The sequence below is a fragment of the Balaenoptera borealis genome (assembly GCF_965194805.1).
Source record: "Balaenoptera borealis genome assembly, chromosome: 2".
In the NCBI taxonomy this organism is placed as follows: Eukaryota; Metazoa; Chordata; class Mammalia; order Artiodactyla; family Balaenopteridae; genus Balaenoptera; species Balaenoptera borealis.
In genome coordinates this window covers 59,825,213-59,831,755 of record NC_138867.1, presented here as the reverse complement: position 1 = coordinate 59,831,755, position 6,543 = coordinate 59,825,213, and the positions used below count along the sequence as shown (strand labels likewise).

Genomic DNA, 6,543 nt, shown 5'->3' with positions numbered 1-6,543 from the left:
TGTGCTTTCCCACTTGTTGTGCTTGTCTCTAATAATAAACGTTGTACCTGTTTTTACAGGTTTTGCCTCTTTGAGAAATTCATTTTTCAAATGGGGTAAGAGCCAACCATGCTTCTAGCTTACAGCCTCTGGTGGATTAGGGGCTAGGATTCCTGGTGTTCATCACGGCTGCCCAGGTTCAATTCCTGGGCAGGGAACTAAGATTTCTCTCTAAGCCACTGCTCACTGATGTCTCTCTGAGATCAAGAGCAGATGCAAGAAGGACAAGGGACTGAGTGAGGAGGTCTCCCAGAGGAAAAATGACCCCAAAGGTTTGGGGGGTTTGGAAAATAAAATGACATTTGAAAGATACGTTGGAGTTTTATAACACAATATTGTAAAGCAACTATACTCCAATAAAAATTTTTAAAATAAGGTATGTTGGAGTTTTAATTTTTAAAATATAATATAAATAGGCACATAGAAAACTAAGCAAAAGAAAGGCAACATAATAAGCAAAAGATAAATATTGTAAGATTTCACTTATAAATACAGGCATGTGTAGTACAGAGGAGTTTGAGACAAAAAAACGTGCTCTGAAGGCAGCTGAAAAGATCTTGAACCTTAAGAGGCTTGTTCTCAAAACACGCGTAGCTGAGTGTGAGTGCATAGGAGACTGACACAACTGGGAGAATTGGACTTTATTTCCATGTAAAGTGCAGTGATTATTAAAGGATAAATAATAAAAATGTGCTAATCTGAAGCTTACATGTACATCATTAAAACTCAAGAGTAACCCTCAACAATTGTTTAGCGCTTAGACCAACAAAAAATATTTTTCAGGGAGAAATGTTTTATCACTAATGTTGTTTAGAATTGCTGGCATATGTTGGTAATAAAAAGCAGACTGACTTATAGTTAGTTTTATTACTGTTTTTAAATTATCTGCAGACAATGAACCACCCGCTTATTGCTTGTACCCAGGACAGCCACTCCTTCCTGCTACCCTGGGTCACCACTGCCACCAGCCATTTAGGAAAGTTCCAGTAGTTCCATATCCTTGTCAACAGTTGGCATCATGTCTTTTAAAATTTTACACATTCTAGTGGGTGTATAGTGTCTCATTGTGGTTTTAATCTTCATTTCCCTGTGATTCATGATATTAAAAACTTTTTCATGTACCTGTTGGTAGTGTATATATCTTTGTGAAGATTCTGTTGAGTTTTTGTTGGAACTGTTTAGCCTTTTATTCTTGAGTTATAAGAGGTCTTTACATATTCTGGATTCAAGTCCTTTGTCAGATATATGTTTTGCAAATACTTTCTCCCAGACTGTGCCTTTTCTATTCATTTTCTTCACATTATCTCTAAATAATGTTACTGCTATCTGTAGTAATTTTTCTGTTTTCATTCTGTATTTGGCATACTTGCATATTTTTTTCTTGATCATTTATTCTAGAAGTCAATCAATACTAGGAATACTTTTTTTTCCAGCTGCGCCACACAGCATGTGGGATCTTAGTTCCCCAACCGGGGATCGAACCCACACCCTCTGCAGTGGAAGCACGGAGTATTAACCACTAGACCGCCAGGGAAGTCCAGGAATACTTTCAAAGAAACAACATTTAGCTTGGTTAATCTCTATTCCTCATTTGTAAGTGTGTAAGTGTATACACATGAGTTATTTTATTCATTTCTGAATTTATCTTTATTATTTCCTTCCTTCTTGTTTCTTTGAATGCTCTGTTACTCTTTCTCTAACTTGTGAGCTAAACCCTTGGCTAACTTTTGCTTTTAAACATTTTATTTCCTGATAAATATACTTAAAGCTACATGTACCTCAGACCTGCTTCATCTGAGTCCCTTTAAACTTTTAGAAACAAGCAGCATTGTTAGAAGGCGGTTTTTTAAATAGGGAAATTCACCAAATTTGGGGATTTGGAAAAAGAGGGAGAGAATAAATATTCTTTCATTAACTGCTCTTTTCAGTAGGGTTTTTGCTGCCCTGATATCACTGGGATGCCAGTGGCCTGAGCTATAGGGCCTGTTTCTACAGCCCTGGGGCCGGTAAGGATGATCCTGAGACCACACAGGAAAACAGAGCTTTGTCTCTCCAATCTATCCTCTCCCAGGTGCCTCTGGTGGCCCTGTGTCCTGCCTGCGGCCACCACCACCTCCTCAGGCCCTCCACTCCCAACACACACACACACACGCACGCACACACACACACACACACACACACAGAGGTTTCACTCTCCCTAAGGATTTCTCGCTTTTTTTTTTTTTCTGGAACTAACCAGAAATCCCTGCCTTCTTCTTATTCCACTAATTTCTCTAGGGTTGATACTAGAAGATGCAGCCACAGGTCATGGTGACCCACTGTGGGTACACTGGATCCAGAAATATTCTTCATTTTCAACATTTTCTTAGCTATTCATTACTCATTACACCTGTAGTTTACTTTAAAAATAATTTTGTCTGTTTTTTCCCCCCAAAACCCCTGTGGGATTTTAATCATGATTGTCTCAGAACTATAAATTAATTTGTGAGGAATTAACATGTTCATAACAAGCAACACTGCCATTTAGCCATCTAGTGTGTGACTTTGGATATTCAAGCGTTATTGTATGTCTCTCAATAAAGTTGCATTATTTTATTCATTTAGGTGTCACACATTTCTTGTTAAGTTTTTCTAACTGTGTGATATCTTTTACTGCTATGGTGGGTGGGATATTTTTCCATTTTATTTTGTAGCATTATTGTCGATCTACGGAAAAGTCTCTTGATGTTTGTAGACATGTTAACTATTCATGGCTCTACTATCCTCTCCTCTCAATTCTAATAATTAGGGAGAAACTGGTTTTAAAATTTCCTCTCAAAAGCAAATAATAATTATAACACACTTTCTTTTCATAATAAAGAGAGGGAAAGCTCATATGTGTATTTACTTGGGGCTTTGTCCTTTCCTCTGAGAGTGTTAAGGATCATTATACTTAATATCTTTTTCCCATCTTAAATGTACTATATGGTGGAGACAATAGAGGAAAAATTTATAAGATTATTTAGATCGAGAGGGATATCCCACTCCATGATTCCAATGTTCATATTTTTGTTTGAACACACACACATACACATATACCCCTGCATATAAGGAGACTGGGTTGTATCTGGAAAGTGCTCACTACATAAGTATATGTGTCCACTAGCCTGGCAGACAGCAGCCAGACAGAATGAATTAGCACTTTCACAGTCATTAGTGGACATCCACAGAGCAGAGAAAAATCTGAGTCACCCAGATGACTCAGATGAGCACGACCCCATCTGGGGTCAATCAAGAAGACGCTGTGCTTTGTTTCAGCTCTCACACGGAGATGCGCAGAGGATGGAGAGGTAGGGGACAGTGCAGCATGGGGAAAAAAAGCTCCGGCCCTGGGGTCAGTTGAAGGGGGTTTGAATCCCAGCTCCGCAGTTAGTAGTGGGGGCTTAGGCACATCATGTCACACTCTGAACCTCATTTTCTCTTTCGTAAAATCAAGAAAATAGAATCCACCAGATGAGTTGCTCTTGGAATTTAAGACTATAATCTGTTTGAGGCGGGGGTGGGGTGAGGTGGGGATGTATATTTTCCTTAGGAGCAATGGTTCAGTGTTTGCTAATTGAATTGGCTTGATTCGGACTTTATAAAAATGGTAACATACTATATGCAATCTTGTAAAACTTATTTTTTCTCTGCTTTATGCAATATTTGTGAGATTCTGCATCATGTGTGTAGTTCTAATTTATACATTTTCACTGCTGTGTGGTACTCTACTATCACTATCTGTTCTTAAATTTGCCTATTGATGACCTTTTGGATTGTTTGGATAATTTTTGCTCTTACAGTGTGCTATGACCACTTGTAGATGTGCTAGAAATTACCTAGAGGATATGTCCAGGACTAGAATTCCTGGGTGAGTCAATTAAACCCAATCATTTTCCAGGGTCATGGGACCTGTGCGGATACTACAGAGCGTAGAAGCGATCCTTTCATCCAGACTCGTGTCACTGCTTGATGTCAAACTTCTCAATTGTTTACCAATCTGGTGGGTATAAAATAGGTTCTCATTAGGGTTTAATTTGCATTTCCTGCCTACTTCTGAAATTGAGCATTTTTTTCCTGTATATATCCATTATGTGTGTTTCCTTTGCCATAAGATGTCCATTTCTTTCATTTACCTAGTTTTTCGATTTGGTTATCTATGTTGTTGTTGTTGTTGATTTCATACCTGTATTCTTGATACTAAACACTTGCTGGTCTATGTGTTGGAAATCTCTTCTGCAAGTTTGGATCTTATCTCTTTGCTTTCTTTATGGTTTCACTTGATAAATGGAAATTGTCACCTTTCATTTTACTATTCTTTATTTTTAGGTCCTAGCAGTTTCTCCCCATTCTGCCTTTTCTGTGTAACTACAGTACAGAAGTGACAATACGGACCAATATTTCCACCTGTACAGTATCCCCCAGGAAAAAGCTGGAAGATAGCCCTCCATGGGGAGGCCGTCACAATCCTCTCGCTCAGAGGGAAGAAAACCTTACTTGGCCCCAACTTACCAGGACAACAGAAAAACATATTTTATGCCAAAAAAATTTCAAATCAGATTAGCAAACCCAGCTGTCTAGCTACCTTTAATAAGCCCCAAGCCATCCTGCATTAATCACCTAATTCAGCTTCCCCTGACTGGCTTTCTCATTCAGTCTGCCCCCGCCACTCCTCTTTGCCTGTGTGCCCACTCCTTCAAATCTTTTTCTTTACCGATGAGGAATAAATCTGTCGAATGTGGCTCTTTTCACTTTTTTAAGTTCCTTATCATTGTTATGCCCATATGCTCGACACCATTAAGTTTCCCAGTCCTGAGAAAAAGAGCAGCATTCTTTTTCACACTTAGGTAGCCCTTATATCCAGTCCTTCTGTGTGTTAAAAGAGGAAATCAGATTATTTTTCCACCTACTTGGCTTAGGGTTTCCTAGAATTTATAAGCAAGTCGCCCCAAAAGAGAATGAAAAGGGGCTGGGAAGGCAGGCAGGACAGAGGGAAGGATCCCTCAAAAAGAAAAAAAAAAAAAGCCCCTTACTTGTTCTGACCCCCTCGTCCTCCTCTCAGCGCGGCTTGCTAAGGCAATGGGAGGGCCTCCTTTTAAGTCCATTCCTTGCCTGGGATACCTCTGTGGTTCCTGTGCATGCAGAAGTGTGCAGACAAGTGTCTGAGTTAACCGGAGAAGGGCCCTCACGATTCCTGGACTTCAGTGGTTTGGAAAGAGTTTTGCACAGAGCACTAAGGATGCCGAGAAAAAAAAAAGGTACAAAAAAATAGTTCACCTTCTCCAAGAAACCCACCATCTGAGAGGGCACGTCTCTTCTGTATGGTCGGTGAGCTTGCCTTTTTAGAGGCACGGCCCTTGTTTTCCAGAAGAATAGGCCATCCCCATTCCTCTGATGGCCTCTCTCTTTGGAAACTTTTATTTATGGTCTGATGTGTTGAAACAATAAACATGGGCACCAGCATCTGGGGCTGGGGGAGGCCAGGAGAGGCGTTTCCCAGCTTTGTGTGAGATGTGAAAATGAGGTGGCAGCTTTAGCAGACCCATTCCGGGCCCTTTTCTTCCTGCCAGAGTGCAAGTGCCAGCTGAGGCCCGGCACCTTGGTTTATTGTGTGAAGACAGGAAAGAGATCTCTCAATTATCTTCAAATTAACTGCCTCTTGCCATTATCTGTTCCCCGAGGACCAATCAGAGCATGTGCTTGAAAAAGCTGGGCGTCAGACTCCCACTTCATCCACGCTCCGGGATCCCTTCCCACCCGCCCCCTCCCGGACACGCGCCCAGCCAAAGTCATCTGTGGCTGTCATTTCTCATGACAAACTTGAATGCTTTAATTAGGAAGCATCTGCGTGTCCACTCTTCCCAAACACCATATGGTGCTCAGCACGAAATATGTTTCATTTTCATGAAGGCAAAGCCCGAGGAAAGGGCAGTGTTTTGAATAGCAATTGTTGTTCCCACATTGGGTGAAGAAATAATCTGCTGTGCTTCAAAAGGGGAAACAGTGTTTGGAAGAAGGGAAGGCTTTTTCTCTACCTGGCAAAACCTGGAGGAAAAGATATCTCATGTTAGGACACAGCAGAAATCTACTTTCAAGGCTCAGAAATTGAAAACCCTTTACACGTATATTCCAAGAATCTGCTAAACAGTCTAAAGACTTCAGATAAAAGATGTCCTATACTAACATTTCAACCTCTCTTATGTGACGAAGCTAGAAAACTGGGACCCAGTCTGAGAGTGCTAAAAAGGCACCCACTTACCCAGCAGTCAGCTCGACCTGCTCAGGAGGATGGCTCTCCAAGGGTGTCCTGCGTGGTGGGGAAAAGCAACTACTTTGCTTCTCTGACAGCCATAGACTGACTTGGGAAACATGGCCCAGCAGGATATGGTCTTTGGGTTTATTTTCCTTTCAAACATTGTGTCCTTGAAATAACAAACCTAAGCTTTCCAAAGTTCACGTTTCTCTAAAATTCAAGAGCTAAAACAA

General features: G+C 40.7%; 1 long non-coding RNA gene across 1 annotated transcript; it reads left to right on the top strand.

The window, feature by feature from the left end:
- Positions 1-531: 531 nt before the first annotated feature.
- LOC309623798 lies at positions 532-6,543 on the top strand. The gene is made up of 2 exons (XR_014241653.1): positions 532-4,060; positions 5,120-6,543. It is a non-coding gene; the product is annotated as an uncharacterized lncRNA (long non-coding RNA).